This window comes from Arachis ipaensis, chromosome B06 (assembly GCF_000816755.2).
Source record: "Arachis ipaensis cultivar K30076 chromosome B06, Araip1.1, whole genome shotgun sequence".
NCBI lineage: Eukaryota > Viridiplantae > Streptophyta > Magnoliopsida > Fabales > Fabaceae > Arachis > Arachis ipaensis.
In genome coordinates, this window is record NC_029790.2 from 22,715,183 (window position 1) to 22,734,765 (window position 19,583).

General features: G+C 37.2%; 1 long non-coding RNA gene across 1 annotated transcript; it reads left to right on the top strand.

Annotated features, from left to right (window-relative positions):
- On the top strand, positions 6,411 to 18,695 carry LOC110263928. Its single transcript, XR_002349657.1, has 4 exons — positions 6,411 to 6,714; positions 6,800 to 7,022; positions 15,520 to 15,525; positions 18,684 to 18,695. It is a non-coding gene; the product is annotated as an uncharacterized LOC110263928 (long non-coding RNA).

Below are 19,583 nucleotides of genomic sequence, written 5' to 3' on the forward strand. Positions count from 1 at the left end.
CATTGAGCTGCCATGATAGAGGCTAGGGGTTCAGCTTCGACCCATTTGGTATAATAGTCTACTGCGACTATGATATATCGTAGTTGTCCTAGGGCCCTTGGGAAGGGGCCGATGAGGTCGACGCCCCAGGTTCTGAATGGCCAATCCACCGTTATAATGTTAAGCTGGTGTGGGGGCGGCTTTGTGGTAGTTTGAATGCCTTTGGCATTTGTCACAGTTTTTGACTGTCTGTATGGAGTGTTTAATGATTGTGGGCCAGAAGTATCCGACTCGGATGATCTTCTGGGCCAATGTCTTTCCTTCGATGTGATGGTCGCAGCAGCCTTCGTGAACTTTGCAGAGTATGTACTCCGTGTCCCCAGGCTCGATGCATTTGAGTAGGGGTTGCAAAAATCTTCGTTTGTATAGTTGTCCTGTTACGACAGTGTAATTTGCGGCTTCCCTTTTTATTCGATTTTCTTCTTTAGAGTCCTCGGGTAGCATTCTATCGAGGAGGTATTGTAGGATAGGGAAGGTCCATGATTCCTGGTTGGAAACTGGTAGGACGGTGTTGGCCCTTGCTGATACAGACGGCGTCCTGACGACTTCCTGAATTAGCGACTGATAACCTTGTCCTAGCTTGGTGCTGGCCAGTTTTGAGGGGAGGTCTGCCCTAGCATTTTGTTCCCTGGGGACGTGTTGTATGGTTACACGATCAAATTCCTTTTAGCTTGTTTACTTTGGTGAGGTATTGTTGGAGTAGGAGGTCTCGTGTTTGGTAGTCTCCGTTAACTTGGGAGCTGACTACCTGTGAGTCGCTGCATATCTCCAACATTTTTGCCCCGACCTCCTTGGCTAGGGTTAGGCCGACTAATAGAGCCTCGTATTCTGCTTGGTTGTTCGAGACCGGGAACTCATACCGAACGGATTGTTCGATTATGACCCCGTTTTGGCTTTCGAGTATCACTCCGGCTCCTCCAGAGGTGGTGTTCGATGAGTCGTCTACGTGTAGCTTCCAAGTTTCGAGGGTGGGATTTCCCGGTGTCATCTCGGCGATAAAATCTGCCAGGGCTTGCGCTTTGATCGCATTCTGGGGTTCAAATTTTATTTCGAACTGGGATAGTTTGATGGACCATGCAAGCATCCTCCCCGTTTGGTCGGGTTTTTGTAGGACTTGCCTGACTGCTTGGTCGGTACAAACCGTAATGGGGTGGGCCTGGAAATATTGTCGGAGACACCGGGAGGCCGTGAAGAGTGTGAAGGCGAGTTTTTCAAGTCGTGAATAGCGCGTTTCTGTGTCTTGTAAGACTTTACTTATGAAGTAGATGGGTTGCTGGGCCTTATTCTCGTCTTCTCGGATAAGGGCTGCTGCTAGTGGTTCTTTCGTTATGGAGAGATATAGGTAAAAGGTCTCTCGTGCTTGGGGTTTGGCGAGAACCAGGGGTTTCGCTAGGACTTTCTTGAAATATTAGAATGCCTATTCGCACTTTGCTTCCCAGTTTAAGGGGTTCCTTTCTTCATCAGTTTGAAGAAAGGGATAGCCTTCTGCGCTGATGCTCCCAGAAAACAGGATAGTGCGGTAAGTCGGCCAGTAAGCTTCTGAATGTCTTTGAGATTTTTTGGTCTTGCCATTTCGAGGATGGCTCTGCATTTCTCGGGGTTAGCTTCTACCCTGCGTTGCGTGATCATGAAACTGAGGAACTTTCCTGCTTCCATTCCGAAGGCGCATTTTGTCGGGTTGAGGCACATTTGGTGTCTTCTTAGGGTGTTCATTATAAGCTCGAAGTCGCTGATGAGTTGCTCGCCAGATTCGGTCTTGGCAAGCATGTCATCTATGTAGACTTCCAGCTTGGTCCTAGACAGGTTTTGGAAAATCTTGTTGACGAGCCTTTTGTAGGTGGCTCCGGCATTTTTTAGGCCGAAGGGCATGACTGTGTAGCAGTACGTGCTATCAGGAGTGATGAATGCCGTCTTTTTTTCATCGGGTCGGTGCATGGGTATCTGGTTGTATCCGAAATACGCGTCCACGAAACTGAGGTACTGGTAGCCGGATGCGGCGTCTACCAGCCCGTCAATATTCGGTAGGGAGAAGGCGTCTTTTGGACAGGCTTTATTCAGGTCCGTGTAGTCAACGCACATCCGCCACTTCCCATTAGCCTTTTTTACTAGCACAACATTAGCCAGCCAAGTTGTGTAGGGCAGTTCCCTGATAAAGCCTGCTTCGAGGAGGGTTTTAACCTGTTTTTTTACTTCGGCTGCTCGGTCGGGAGACATTTTTTGTCTCCTCTGTGCCACAGGTTTAGCTTTGGGGTCTACGGCTAGTCGGTCAGACATTAGATCGGGGTCTATTCCCGGCATATCGGCAGGTGTGAATGCAAACAAGTCTCTGCTTTGTCTTAGGAGGCGTGAGAGATCCTCTTTAAGGTCGTATGGGAGGTTCTTGTTGATGAAAGTATATTCTTCTATGGTTTTCCCTATTTGCAATGTCTCCATGTCCCCTTGTGGTTCTGGCCTAGGTTGCCCATCTTGTTGGGCATCCAGGTCAGCTAATAATATGCCGGCCGTCTTGTGAGATTTCTTTTGCAGGGCTAAGCTGACGTTGTCGCATTCTACTGCGATCTCCCAGTCTCCATGAATGGTTCCAACGGAGCCGTCCTCTGCTGTGAACTTCATGAGAAGGTATTTGGTGAAGATGACGGCAGAGAGATCGTTAATTATTTTTCTTCTGAGGATGACGTTGTAGGCGATAGAGTCTTTGAGGACCACGAACTCGGATAGGATTGTCTTCCTTTGGTTTCTCGTTCCTATCGTGAGGGGAAGGATGATGGAGTCGTCTGGTTTGAGAAAGTTGTCTCCGAGTCCGGTGACTCTGTTGCGGTGTGTCTATAGATTGTCGTTGCGGAGTCCAAGTTCATTGAAGGCTCCTCTGAAGAGGATGTTAGAGTCTGCTCCGCTCCTGTATCCACCAGTATTCTTTTGACTAGCCCGGTTCTGATCTTTGCCGAGATGACAAAAGGGGCATCTTCCACCGAGGTGCCGTGTTGGCAGTCTTCGGGGGAGAATGTTACTGCTCTACCGGTGGTGGTGGTCGGTGTTTGGTCTCTGACTGCCAGGATCTTGAGATCTTTCTTGAGTGCTGATTTCAATTTATCCGGGGTGTCTTTGCCTGTGATGACGTTTACAACGATGGTCGGGTCTGTTTCTGGGCTTTCCCTGGGGGTTTGTCTTTGTGTCCTCGGGTTACACCCTTCTCTATCTGGAGACCTCTCTCTTTTTGTGCGTTTTGGTTCCCTGATTATCTTGGCGAACTCGGGGAGCTTGCCGTCTCGTATGGCTTGCTCGAGGGCGTCTTTTAGGTCGAAACAGTCTTGTGTTCTGTGTCCGTATCCTCGGTGTACCTCAGTCTGCTATTTGGTGGTATATCTCGGTGATCGGGGCTGTTAGAGGTGTGTAGTTAGAGAATTTTCTGACTCTGGGGGGTCGGCTGACGTTTGCTGGTCTGGGATGTTCCTTCTGATTATCTTTTAGTGGGAGGGGGGGTTATGTCCAGGTACTGTACTGCCGTGTTGTGTGTTGCCATGATGCCGTTTATTGGCGGCTATGACTTGGCTTACCTCTTCGTCATTTATGTACTCCTTTGCGACGCTTTAGATCTCGTGCATCGTCCACACCGGTCTGGTAGTGAGGTGTTTCCGAAAATCTTCATTCATGAGCCCGTTAGTTAGGCAAAGGCTTGCGACTGAGTCTGTGAGTCCGTCGACCGTCAAGCATTCGTCGTTGAAACGATCGAGGTATTTTCTCGTGGACTCGTCTTGTCTCTGGGTAACTCCCAGCAAGCTGATGGAGTGTTTGGCTTTTGTGATTCTGGTGGTGAATTGGGCCATGAATTTCCGTGATATATCGTGGAAGCCAGTTATGGATCCGTTAGGGAGGGCGTTGAACCATTTAATCGCGGGTCCAGCTAGGGTTACTGGAAAGGCCCTACATCGTACCGCGTCAGTGGCCCCTTCCAGGTTCATTCTGGACTCGAAGGCCGTTAGGTGTTCCTGGGGATCCTTGGTTCCATCGTACTTCATATCTGTGGGTTTGTTGAAGCCTTTAGGGAGTTTGGCTTTCAGGATTCTTTCAGTGAAGGGGGCCTCCCATTATCACATGGTCGCTTCTTGTGCGTTTGGTCTCTCGGTGTCGTCGGTCGTCGTCCGTGTCATGTTGATGAGCTGGGTCACGCGAGGTGCTGCGATCGTACCTCTTGCCGTGTCATCGTTCTTTCTTGGTATGTCGCCGTTCTGGCGACCTGCCGTGTCTGGTTTCATGGAGAGATCTTAATCTGGAGGTCGCATGGCTTGCATCCTCGATGTGGTGTTTTTCCTTAGCTGGGACTCGTCCCTCGAGTTCTTGTACTCGGAGACAGAGGTCTTGGATTATCTGAGCTGCTTTTTCTTCCAGGTTTTCGGTAATCGGTAACTCGGGACCGTTCTCCTTGTTTTGCACCAGGGTCTGGTGAATAGTGCTTGCTATCCTTCCATGGGCTGTAGTCTCTTGGTGTTCAGGAGTCGGGTTCCTTGTTCGGGAGTTATCGTGGTGGCTTGGGAATTTCTCTTCGAATCCGTCCGCCATTCCATCTAAACGTTGCGAGTTGTCCCCACAGACGGCGCCAATGTATTGGATGCCTTCGATACGGATTGAGTGATGGATCGGGATCTTGCAGGTCGAGACGGATACCGGACTATTTGATTGGAGTAATGAGGGGGAGATACCTGCAAAGACACTCCGACGCTCAAGTCAAAATGGATCTAAGAGGTATAAGGTGTATAGAATGAGTGAATACTTGGAGGGACCTGGGTCCTCTATTTATAGGTGATGGTGGCTATCATATCTTATCTTTGCTTGGCTAAGATAAGGGAGACATTTGAATTTGATTGTTGGTTAGAAGCTCTGATGGATCGGTTCCAGGCTTTCTAGATAGGCGGAGCAGGTCGGACCTGGGTAACCGGATTCCGAGACCGTTCTGAGTGTAAGATCCGTGAGCTGGATCTGTAACAAATACTAATATCAAATTTTGAAATACTTAAATACACAATCAATTATAAAACTAGTTAGGCCAAATTTAATTAATCTAGATAAATGTTTGTCATACAATAAAAAATAAAATATTTACAAATTCAACAATCTCTCGTAATGATAAATATTTTAAAATAGAAAACATTTAAGAAAAATAGGATAAAAATGGAATAACATTTTTTTAGTAGCAAAATAATCTCGCCCTAGATCTAATAGAGATTTATTTCAAGCTCTCTTGAATATGTGCTATGATACTTTTTATATGTGAAAACAAAGGACACACAAGCAAAATACACATAAAAACAACTATATAGCATGATAAATTATTATGAGCAATATTAAGAAATTGCAACCATAAAAAATAAAACATAGCAACATCAATAGTTTCAATAGTGATAAAATAATTAAAAAATTTTAAATTTCTGTATATTTTATTATTCTCTATTTTGTCACCAAGAGAGCAAGATAAGCACATGCGAACAAAGGTTAGAAATTATAAAAATAGAAAAATAGTAGTGGCACAAATAAAAAAAAATTGAATTAGAAATAGCGCTACTATCACACGTTAAGACTTGCAATCTCTTTTCTGTCATACTTTTTTCTAAAAATTTTAAGACCTTTAGAATACTACTTGAAGAGGTAAAAACAACAGATACAGCAAATAGTTGATAATGACTTTGGTGCAAGTCATGTAGATAGATGTATGCTATATGAATATGAGGTGAGAAAAGATGAAGCTTTCAAGAAGAAAAATACATTTTTTTTTTAGATTTTCTCCTTTTCTAGATTTTATATTTTGGACGAATGTCAATTATTTGTGATGGTCAATTTTTCAATTTGAAAAATGGCAACACCTCCAAATCATCAATTCATTACTGCCTAATAATCAACAAATCGGGATGACTTAAACAAAGAGTCTTTCCTTTTTAAGAAAAAATAGTTTTCCAAAAAGAATTTAAATATTAAAAGATAATAAAAATCACAGGACAACTATTTCATAAAAGAAAAAACTTAAACAATGAGCCTAAAAAGCTTTAGTCAGATGATGTAAAATCAGATCGATCATTTGCATAAAGTCTCTCATCTATTTGCAAGACAAAAATGAAAAGACAAGATTAAACTAGAAAATTAACTCAAATTAGAAAAGCAAATAATTTCTACATCAGTTCTAAATTTATAAAACCTCTCTTCAACTAAAAATTTGGTAAAAATGTTAGTTAGCTTATCCTTAAACTTGACAAATTGAATGTCAATATTTTTATTGTGAACATATTTTTTAATAGAATGATATTTAATTTTAATGTGCTTTGTTCTAGAGTGTAAAAGAAGATTTTTTGAAATGTTGATGGCACTTTTTTTTTTTTTGATAAAAAAGGGGGCTCCAAGGTCCAAAACAAAATAAACTAAACTTTAGAAATTCTAGCAAACATGACTTTCTTTTTATTCCCATCTAGCAAAGGGGCAAGAAAAGAGGGTGGAGTGATGAAACGATGAACACTCACCGGGAGATTGTGGGCGTGCTTCGCCAGAGCATCTGTGCAAAAGTTGCTCTCTTTGAAAACGTGGTTGACATTGAAATCTCCGGAGTTGGCTTGGAGATCTTGAATGGCCCGAATAAGGGAGGTGCAACTATGGAGAGGGATTGAGCTATTCTACTGCAGCTTCACTGCACAGGTAGAATCCGTCTCCATCCTTACTTTCTTTAACCCCATTTCAATAACAATCTTAAAACCTAAGTATATGGCCCATAATTCTGCAGCTGTAATAGTGACTTTCCCAATATTCATCATGAATCCTGCCACAATCATGTCGTTAGAATCTCTAATTAGCCCGCCACACGCACCTGAATCCCTTGCTTGAAGAACTGAGCCGTCGACATTAACCTTGTACCATCCTTCATCTGGCAGTTTCCATCCAACTAGAACAGAGCAAGAAGCTTGGAGGATGTCATTACTTTTCTCAGTAAGAGCAAGAATATCATGGTAATTTTTAGCTATTCCCTTAATTTTATGAGCAACTTGCTGGATGGCACTTATGTTGTAACACATTAAAAGAATATTTGTGGCATTCAACTTATACTCAGCTAATTAAGTTTTTAACCAAAGAAGTTAAGAGCAATAAAGAGAGGTATCAATATACTTAGCTTCTATATTGGATATTGTTCCTTGTTTTTTGCTGGTCCGCACATTGAGAGCATTATTAATGTTGCATCAAATACCACTGGTGCTTCTCTTATCTACTCTATCACCTACAAAATCAATATCGAGTAACCAACTAAATTAAAAGATTCAAATTTAGGATACCACAATCCATAATTTGTAGTACCAACCATGTTTCAAATCATTCTCTTCACTACACTTAAACAAGAATGTTTAGGTTGGGATTAAAATCTTGAATATAGTCTCACGCTAAAGATTATGTCAGGTCTTGAGACAGTAAAATATATCAATGATCCTATCATTCCATATTATCTTGTTTCATCAACATTCTTTGTATTTTTGTCTTTGTCAAATTTTGTAGAAGGATGCATAGGAGTGCTCATATATAGGCTTAGCAAACTCTATACCAAACTTGTTGACCAGCTCTTTGGCATATTTTTTTTCAATAAACAAAAATTTCATCCTTCATTTGTTTTATTTACAACTAAAAAAAAAGTAAGTTTACCCATAAGACTCGTATCAAACTCATTGGTCATTAGACTAGCAAATTATGCATAAAGAGATTCATTAGCAGATCCAAAAATAATATCATCAATATATGCTTGAACTTAAATGAAATTATAATTGAAATTCTTTATAAATTGAGTAGTGTCAGTTGTATCTATTTGAAAATTATTTTTAAGCAAGAAAAAAACTAAGTCTCTCATACCAAGTCCTAAGGACTTGTTCTAATCTATAAAGAGTCTTAAATAGTTTAAAAACATGATTTGAAAAATTTTTATTTTTTAAAATCTAAGGGTTGTTCAACATAAACCTCTGTATTTATAATTCTATTTAAAAAGACATATTTGAGATCCATTTAAAACAGTTTGAATCCTTGGTGTGCAGCATAGGTAAATAGCAGTTTGATTACTTCTAATCTAGCCACAAGAGCAAAGACTCATCAAAATTGATTCCTTCTTCTTGGTCGAACCATTGAGCCACTAGTCGAGCTTTGTTCCTTGCTATTGTGCCATTTTCACCCAACTTGTTTATAAAAATCCATCTAGTTCCAGACTTTCTTTTCAATCAGTTTAGACAGTAGCATCTACACTTGATTTTTCTCAAATTGGTATAGCTTTTCTTTTATTGCTTTAATCTAAAACGGACCATCTAGAGCTTCTTCAATGTCGTTAGGCTCAATGGTTGAAATAAAAGCTAAGTTACTTGAAACTTGATTTTTTAATGTTGATCTTGAAACTCTTCTTATTGATGGATCTCCAATGATAAATTTATATGGATAATTCTTATGAAATCCCCCTTTTTTAGGTTTTATTTTGGCACCAGCTATACCAGCATTTGTGTAACACCCTAATTACCCTAAGCCTTATCTCATGTCATAAAGCAAAGGATAACTAAAGGTTACGATAATCCTAAGGCTTATACAATAATATATATATATATATATATATATAGAGAGAGAGAGAGAGAGAAAAAGATAGTAATTCTAGAAGCCTAATGAAGAAATAAGCTCAAAAACAGAGTTTCAAAAGTGCAAACATTCGCACGAAGCTAAAAGCATAAAGACACAAGGTATAGATATAAATAATAAGGCATACGTAGATATAAGAGTATCATAATCATAAGATACTAGCCTCAGCCCATGGAGTTTAGACCGACTAGTATATATAGACACACAGAGTTTTGAAAGTTAAAACAGCATATACATCATATCTCTCAAAGTTAGCCTCTAAGGCAAATATAAATACAAAAGTGAGAGTACTAGACAAAATATCCAAAATGACTCCAAAAGGGGATAAAGATCCTCCGTTCTGTCACCATCACGTAACTCACCGAGGTGGGTTACGACTTGCATCTGAAAAATAACAACAAAATATGGTATGAGAAGCGGAGGTTCTCAGTATGATAACAGTGCCCAATAATGTAAGATGTAAGATTCTGGGACGCCAGAGACAATCTTATAACTTCACATCATCATGATATTCAAGGTTACAAAACAAGTAAATAATTTCTTAAATAAGTCATCTAACTTAGGGAAATCTAACATTTATGCCGCTGTCCCACAGCCTTTGCCAGCCTAACCGCCATGCGCTCCCATTGCCACCGCCTTCCGAACCTCCTTAATCCTAGTAGAAAATACAAGTATAATCATGTATATCGAGTAATTCAAGAAGCAATTAAGCATGTTATACAATTAGGTAAACAATGCAAGTCGGCAAAGCAAGCAAACATATAAAATATGCACATGATGAATGCCTGTCCTATTTACCTATGATATCACATTGTCAGTTCAACTGCCAACCTGACACATTCCCATGGGAATGTCGCTTTTCGGTCACGAATAAAAGTGGGATCCCCCCTCCCACGGATATAGTGTCGGACACACTCTTGTGATCCGAAAGGATGCGAGCGGGATACTTTGCCACAGACCTCACATCTCAATGTAAACGGGATTAACCACCATCCTTACGCCGCCGCCGCGACCTCGACAAGCGGGATTAACCACTGTCCTTGCCAGGTGCATAGTGATGAGCGGATATTTTATACGCTTTTTGGCATTATTTTCATATAGTTTTTACTATGTTTTGTTTAAGTTTTATTATGTTTTCATAGGTTTTAGTGCAAAATTCACATTTTTGGATTCTACTTTGAGTTTGTGTGTTTTATGATGATTTCAGCTATTTTCTGGCTGAAATTGAGGAGCTTGAGCAGAAGTCTGATTCAGAGACAGAGAAAGCACTGCAGATGCTGTCAAGATCTGACCTTCGTGCATTCGAAGGAGCTTTTCTGAAGCTACATAAGTCCAAATGGCGTGCTCTCAATGGATATGGAAAGCTAACATCCAAGGCTTTTAAGAAATATATAATAGTCCATATTTTACTTCGAAAATGAAGGCCCAAAACTAGCATTCAATTCCTGCCACCAGCCCCATTCCTGGCGTCCAGCGCCTACAGGGGAGCAGCTGGCGTCCAATGCCCAAAAGGGGGTCCTTAGCCAGCGTTCAACGCCCCTAAGGAGTCCTAGCTCGTGGGAGACACTCAAGCCCAACCCAAACACTCACCAAGTGGGCCCCAGAAGTAGATTTTCACACTACATGACTAGTTTATCTTATTTTTGTAATCTTTAGTTAGCAGATTAGTATATATATACAAGAGTTCACCCTTGTTAGAGGACTCTTGCCCATTCGAACCTTTCATTGTATTTTTCTATCAGCATGAGTCACTAACCTCCTAAGGTTAAGATTAGGAGCTCTGCTGAGTTTTATGCATCAATAATATTACTGTTTTCATTCAACATGTCTGATTATATTCTCTTATGCAACCTAGTTCTTCATCTTATGAATTGAGGATGATCCGTGACAATCACCCTTATTCTATATTAATTCCGTGCGATTTCTGACTCGGATAGCATTGAACTAAAGCTAGAGATTGCATTGTGGATTCCAATAGAGCATCTGAGCAACTTTGGATATGTGACATATAATCCCGTTGACTATGGGTGCATGAAGTTTCTGTGGCATTAAGGCTAGAGTCCGAGAAGCAGCACTTTCTAATCTAAAAGATCTGCCTTGTTTGTGGCACCTTGAGCAGGATCGTGAAGGGAAGTGGATTGCTTAGAGCTTCATCTTCTTCTACAGTGAGAAACCTAGAGGAGACTTGATAAGAGGACATGAGTCATCTCAACGTGGTAGATTGTTGCAGTGGAGGAGGTTAACTTGATGAGAGGACATGAGTTAATCAATTACGGTTGCCATTGAAGGAATCAGAAGGTTATTGAAGAAGACTGTAAGAAAAGTTAATCCGGAGAGACAAAGCATCTCCGAAGCCTCAACCATTCTATCACCATTGAATTCCTATCTATATAGTAACGTTTTATTTATCTATTCTATGCATTTTCTGTGACAAACTATAATTTCTATCCGCTTAACTAAGATATGCAAGGTAACAACTGCTTGCTCAAACCAACAATCTCCGTGGGATCGACCCTCACTCACCTAAGGTATTACTTGGACTATCCGGTATACTTGCCAGTCTATCTGTGCAAATTCTGCGGAGCCAGTTTCGTGCACCACATAGCATCTCAACAATTCTCAGTATAAAATAATATGTTAGTGGATTTTCAGAAATCATTTTCAATACTCAATAAAGCCATCATTCCACTCCAAGTCCTAGACTTGTCTCAAACACCATCAATCCGTAACTCTACAACCATCACCTCAAACATCATTACAGCACTCCGCCATTTCACTCAACTAATCCATCATCAGTACTCCAGAAATCTAAGACTCTGTTTTCTAATATTTTTACCAGAAAATATCTCATTAAACTCACTTAGAGAACTCTCTATGTTTAAAGCCTAAAAACAAGCTAAGGAAACCTAGATAAGCGTTACAGAAGTTTACAAGCTTGCCAAAAAGGTAAAACGGTTAAAACAAGGCTTTTATTGAAAAACAGGGCACTGTGTGTACGCATAGGGTTGGGCGTACGCACTCCCAGAAGAGTTTTCTCAAAGTGTGCGTACACACACAAAGTAAAATTTTTCATTTTGTGTGCACGCATGGATACGTGCGAACGCCCTCAACAGAATGCATTTCCCAACATGTGCGTACGCATGATGTTGTGCGTACGCACAACTTGCGAATTTCGCAGGGTATGTGTGCGCACCAGAGCGTGCAAACGCTCCCAGCAGTAGGCATAAACCTGTGTGTACATGCGTACCAGAGTGTGCGTACGCACGTTTTCAAAAATTTACAGGGTGTGCGTGCGCACAAAGGTGTGCGTACGCACAAGTGAAAACTTGGCCCCTGTTCAGAGCACGCGCACAACAGTGTGCGTGGGCACACATACCAGAAATCACAAATTCTGAAAAATCACAAAATTTCAGATTTTCGACTCCAACTTCCAACGATCATATCTTTTTCTACAAAATTTTGATTTCTACAAAATCTATACCGTTTTAAATCTATTTTAATCATCTTTTATTTGATAAAAAAATTCAATTCATTTTAAAAATTGAAGCTCAAGATATGATCCTCCAAAGTTGGCCCAAAATCTATTTTTATCAAAAACCTCAAAACTCAAATTTCACCAAAACTCTCAATTCAAAGCCAATTGCTCTACATCCTAACCAGTTCTAATTTATCTAAATTATATTCATATATATTTCAATTCACTCCACATCCTATGATACACATTTTCATCCTTTCCACACCCAACCACATCCTACCATTCACATTTTCATCCTTTCCACACCTAATCATCATTCAATCTATAACTCTCAAACAATATACAACAACATCACACATCAATGATTCCTCATACATAAATTCATCACTTACCACCCCTCATTATCATAATAGTCATCCATTACCAATCATAGCTCAACATCAATAATTCATAATCATACAACATTAACTCAAAATCAACACTATTTATAAACAACAACCTCATTTCAACAATTATCAACAATCAATCCAATCATATCCTAAGGTCCACTAGCCTAAGTGTCCAAAAATATTACATATTACATAGAGAAAATCGAAATCATACCTTGGCCGATTTTCAATATGCACAATACACTAAATTTGACCTTAACCAAGCTTCCACAAGTTTCCAAGTTCAATTAAGCCACCGTACACAATCCAAACACTCTAACAATCATAAATTCAAAGCTATACACAATTAATTCATCATAATTAATACCTAGGGTTTACCAAATTCATAAATTCATAAGGATTTAAGACATCCTTACCTTATCCAACATTTTTAAAGGTAAAACCTAATAGCAATCAAGTGCTAGAGTGTAACTAAACACCCAAAATCACAAAAATCTCTCAAAAACCAAACCTAAAATTTTGAAATTCATAATGGCTGAAAACTGGGCAGAGATTTTCGAGAAGCTTACCACAATACCTAGATAGAAGTGATGGGCTCGGTGAGAGCTTCGCGTGACCTCAAACCATTCCCGAATCGGAGCACCGTAACTCAAGTTATGAGCAAAAGAATGAGGAAGTGAATAATGTTCTTCCTCTCTTCTCTCTCAACTCATGCAGCTTTGATTTTTGAGTTAGTGGCTGAAATGGCCTTTAACGAGAGTATTTATATGTTGGGTTTGGGCCCAACTTTGGCTCAGTCCAATCCGTTAGCGTTTTTGATCCGTTTGGCCCAATTTTGAGTCAAACCCTTAAAATTAGTGCCCGATTTTTAATTTTAATTATTTTTCTAAGTTTTTCTATCGTTTTTACTGCTCTCACACAGTACTGGACAGATTTAAGCCAGTACTACCAGTTAATTTACCGGTACATATTTTTACGCAATTTTTCGCAGAAAATTATATTTTCCAACTCAGAAAAATCTACTGAGTCTAAAAATCATATTTAAATTTTTTAATTAATATTCTAAATTTTTAGAACCTATTTTAGATAAGTTAATTATTTAATTAAATGATTAATTAATCGCGGTTCCTACAGACTCTAGAGTTTATGGCTTTATGCAGATCAATATGTCATTTAATTTATTTTCTACCTTTTATTGTTCATATAAGAGGTAGTTTCCACTATCAAATCAGTGAAACTCAATTCCAATAAAAACCATTCACTCTTTCAATATATAAATGGTTGATTTAATAAAAGCTTGTTCATGTAATGTAAATTTTAATGCTGGATTTGCTTGCTCTTCTCGGATCAAAGATGCCAAATAGAGTTAATTAAAATAATAGATGATTCCTTAGTACTTTCTGGAGCAGGAATTGTTTCGGATTTGTGCTAACTTGAGTAGCCTCAACATTTAGAATTTTTGCACAATCATCTTCAAAAGCACTAGGTAAAACATTAGTATAAAAAAAATAACATGCATAATCTTCTCAACAGTTTTGGAGGATTTAATATAAATCCTATAATCTTTGCTAGAAGTGGAATAACTAACAAAAATTCTTTCATATGCTTTTGAGTTAAATTTTTTTAGATCATCTTTGATGTTTAAAACAAAATATTTTGTTTTAAATACATAAAAATAATACAAAATAGAAATAGTTACTTTTCATAGCTCATAAGGTGTCTTTTTAAAGAATTTTTTTTTATAATAGTTTGGTTCAAAATATAGCATGTAGTGTTAACAATTTTAGTCTACAAAAACTTAGAAATTTCATTCTCACATAGTGGCTCTAGCTATTTCTTCGAGACTCCTATTTTTTATTTTTACAACACTATTTTGTTGAAGTGTTCTTGGATAAGAGAAATTTTGTAAAATTTCAAAAGATTGATTTCAAATTTTTTTCTATGATTACCTTAATAGAAACAATTGCAATCTTTTCTATTTTAAACTCTTTTGCTACTTTTTCTTTAAAACATTGAAAACATTATTCTTATGAGAAAGAAAGAAAATCCAACCATATCTAATGTAGTCTAACTAAGTCATAAGCTTTTTTATCCAAACTTTGAGTTTTAGTAGGATTAAAAATATCAATATGTCAAGTTTCAAAATTCTTTTAGTTAAGATATCTTTCTTAACTTTAAAAGAGATTTTGTTTGTACTCATTTGATAGGCATCATAAATAATATCTTTGTCAAACTTAATGTTAGGAAGACCTCTAACTAAATTTCTTTCGACCAATTTTAAAATTTAAAACATGCATGCTAGCATGTCCCAATTTTTTATGTCAAATTCATTTTTCAAAATCAAAAGAAAAAAACATTTTACACTATGACTTTTTAAATCATCAAGAGTGAGATCATACACATTATTACATCTTTTGGTAATAAACAAAAAAGATTTAATTTTTTCATTTATAACCTTGCATTCAAACCGATTAAAAGAAACTAAATAGCCAAGATTACACAATTGACTAATATTAATTAAATTATGTTTTAGTCCATCAACTAAAAGAACATTAACTATTGAGGTTGAAAAATCTTTACCAACTTTTTCAATGACAATTATCTTACCCTTGTCACCATCACCAAAAATAACAAAATTATCATTATATTTATTGAGTTTGATGAAGAAGATGAAATTATCTATCATATGCCATGAGCATCTGTTCTCCATATACCACATATCTTTCTTTCTTTTAAAAGTTAGGCAAACATACATGAGTTTTAAGAAGACTTAGGTATCCAAATTAATTTGGATCTTTTAATATAATTTTTTTTGAATGTCCAAGGTCATTGTAACCCAGCACAATAGTATAAACTTTATCTCCATACGTTTTTAAGAAAATGAAGCATTATTTATGAGTATGTCTAGGTCTATTGTGAAAATATTTTTTTTCGCTAAATTTATAAAGTTCCATGACAGTTTTTTTTTTGTTTTGATTATATAAGGTGGAAGTTTCATGAGAATGATAGTTGTTTCTTATCATTTTCGGATGAATCATTTTCTAGTTCTTTCCATGAGGCCATTAGTACTTTCTTTTTTTTCCTTTTGATTTTTTCTCTTCTTTTCAGCAAAGGGCATTTAGCTTTAAAGTGCTCTTACTCCTTGCAGTACTGACAACTTAATTTGTTGGTTTTTTTTCTTGTCCTCTTTGGATATGATGAAGAACCTATTTTTTACTTTTGTATCTCATCATCTTTCTCAACTTTTTTGCGAAGAACACTATTCATCCTCATTGGATAAATCATCATCAAACTCAGCTTTAATTTTTTACTTTAGAGAAACACTTTTTTTTTGTTTTCAGTCTTCAAGTGAGCAGTCTCATATGCCAGCAACTTTCTTCGTAGCTCATCCTAAGTGATTTTGTTAAGGTCGTTACCTTTCTGAACAGCGGTAGCTTTTGTCTCCCACTACTTGATGAGACTTCTTACTATTTTGTTGACCAACTCTTTTTAGTGTAGTATTTTTCTATTGTATCAAGATTATTGATTATAATTGAGAATCTCTCAAACATCTCGTCTTTGGACTCTTTGATAAACCCCTATTTTATGGTTTATCTTGTGCTCAATTGAGTGGTTTTTATCAACTCTTTACCCACTTATTCATACTATTTGCATGGTTTTACTTTCTCCTTCCGAATTTTTTGCTATAATTGAAAACATGTTTCCTGGGCCTTTAAATTACCAAATATTAATCCTCTCTTATTACCATTCGATGCCGTGATATGTGTGTTAAGTGTTTTCAGAGATTATAGGGCAGGAATGACTTAGAGGATGGAAAAGAAGCATGTAAAAGTGGAAGGAATACAAAAAACTGAAGGAACTGCTAAAGCTATCCAGCCTGACCCTCTCGCACTAAAATGGTCATAACTTGAGTTATAGAGGTCCAAATGATGCGGTTTCAGTTGCGTTGGAAAGATAATGTCTGGGGCTTTGAATTGATATATAATTTTCTATAGTGGCCATACAGATAAGCGACGTGAACGCGTACTCCACGCAAACGCGTCGCAGTGACGAAAATCAGCGTGTTTGAATTCGCAACCAACGAATTCTGGGCTATTTCTGGCCCAGTTCTCAGCATAGAAAACACAGATTAGAGGCTATTAAGTGGGGGAATGCATCCATTCATCAAGCAACAACTCATACAACTTTCATATTCACAATTTTAGGATTAGATGTAGTTTTTAGAGAGAGATGTTCTCTCCTCTCTCTTAGGATTAGGATTTAGGATTTCTATTATGTTTAGGCTACTTCCCTTCAATCACAGGTTCAATGTTCCTTTAATTTATTTTTTACTTTTATTTATTATATTACTTTAATTGTTATTTATCTTTTCAATTTGGTTTATGAACCATTCATGTTAGGATTTTCTTAATTAATATAAATTAAGGTATTTCAAATACAAGATCGTTTTATTCTATTTATGTTATTGATGTTTTCAATTTATCCAAATTATTTTCATTCAAGTAGATTTTCTCCCCTTTTGGTTTTGGTTAAGTGATTGGTAACACTTGAGTTATCAAACTCAGCTGTTGATTGAATTTGGATTTGCTGAAATTATCACCCACCAAGAGAACGCGTGATCCACGCGTCCGCGTCGCCTGTGTCGCACAACTTATCCAGATCAGCGCCAATTATCTTATCTTTTCTTTTCTAATCCTAATTTCTTCTATCTTTTCTTCTTTCTTCTTTCTTTCTTACTTACTTCTTCTTCATCTCTTTAACTTCTCATCCTTCTTTTCTTTCATTCTATTTTACTTAATTTACCTGCATACTTTCATTCATTGCATTTTAATTGTGTGCATATTTTTATTTTCTTTTCTAAATTTATTATTTTTCTGTTGGTGTCAAATTTTCTTATTTAATTGTTGCATCTTCTCTTGAATTATCCTGGTGCTTCATGACTTGTTTTATTCTGATTGGACAATATTATTTAAATCAATGCTAATCTTTTATGATAATTGTACTCCTCTTGCATTGATATGAACTTATACTGTCTTTCATTACCCACTCTCTCCCCCATTGTTGCAAATTTTGCACTACTGGTATGCCATGTGCTTCTATTATTTTCTCATTTGCATGTTGTAGCTACCATGTAATTGAGACCCCCATTATTTGGCATTAACCCACCCATACTTTATTTATTTTCTTCTCTTTATTGCTGGGTTACTTTTCTTCTTTTTTCTCTTCTTTCAGGATGGCCACCGAAAAGGAAAAGAGAAACTTCTATATGGGGCAATAGACAAGTCCATCTGCATAATCTCTAGAGAAAAGCATCAGTTGTAGCAGTCCGTCCACCTGCACATCTCAGCATGCACCGAGGACGGTGCAATCTTTAAGTGTGGGGAGGTCGATACCGATCTCCATGGGTTAGTTATTTCTTTCTCAACACCAATGTTTTATTTTCTTTGTTTGTTCATTGTTGCATTTTCATGTTTGATTGCATACTTGTTTGATTTTGTGCATATTTTACCACTACTTGGTTGAAGTAATATTTTCTTTTCCAAGAAATTATTTTATAATATTTCACTAATTTGAATTAAAATTTTTGTTAAACTTGTTTGAAGAAATATTATACTGGAACATGGTTTAGAGCTCGAACACATAAAACCAGTGAGATTTTGAGCCTAATTGAATCGGTTGCATTTTATCAATTAATATTTTATTTTTGGTGTGTATATTTCTCTCTAAAATTGTGATCTTTGTCTTGCTTAATTCTATATTTCCATGATTTGATGTATGCATGCCCTTACATGATTGAGGCCTTTGTTTCACTGAGCTTACATACCCATATGGCGTTACCTTTCATTATCCTTTGCAAACCAATGTTGAGCCTATTATACCCCTTTGTTCTTTACTTTAGCTCATCACTAACTCTAAGCGGAAAACAATAATGTCCTTAATTTGAATCCTTGGTTAGCTTAGACTAGTGAGAATGCTCACGAATTAAGTGTGAAAAAATTGGGATTGAAAACATTTGGTTTGAGAATTGGTTGTTGTGTATTCTTGAGAAAATATGAACAAGAATGTTAAGAACATGTTTATGCATTCAATACCTTAATCATATGCATTGAAAAAAAAATTTTGAAAAAGAAAAAAAAATTATTATCAAGAAAAAAAAGTAGAAAAAGAAAAAAAAGAAAAAAAAAAGGAAAAAGAGCAAATAATAAAAAGGGGACAAAATACCCCAAAATAAATGTTGGTAGCAATGCATATGTACTGTACTTGAAATTAGAATGCATGAATATGTGGAAAACATGGTTAATGGATAGTTAGATGTTTTATTATGATTACATGGATTGTCTAAGTTAAGGGAAAAAAGTTTAAGTTAGTTAAGGATTCAAATTTTAGTCCACTTAACCAAATACAATCCTACCTTGACCCTAACCCCGTTACAACCCTTAAAAGACATCTTGATATGTGTATCTGTGCATTAAATTTATGTTGATTATTAGATGAAGTGCAAGCCTTAGAAAGCAAGATTAGTAGAGAACTGAGAGATCAAACTTTAAACACCTAAGCGATTAGAGTGCATACACTTCCAGTGAGGGTTCGATGCTTGATTCTTTGTTCCCGACTTTCATGAGCTATCTTCTTCTGCAAGTTTACTTGTACCTTATTTTATGATTTGAATTAGTGAAATCCAGTTCATATTTGTTCTTGAAAGATTTATTTACTTTTAACCAAGTAGGTAGAAATATTTTTCATGTAGTCGCATTCATAAAGATAGGTTGCATTTCATGCATTCTATCATTCCCCTTCACTCTCTTATAGCTTCTCTTGAGCTTAGCATGAGGACATGCTAATGTTTAAGTGTGGAGAGGTTGATAAACCCCTATTTTATGGTTTATCTTGTGTTCAATTGAGTGATTTTTATCAACTCTTTACCCACTTATTCATACTATTTGCATGGTTTTACTTTCTCCTTCCGGATTTTGTGCTATAATTGAAAACATGTTTCCTGGGCCTTTAAATTACCAAATATTAATCCTCTCTTATTATCATTCGATGCC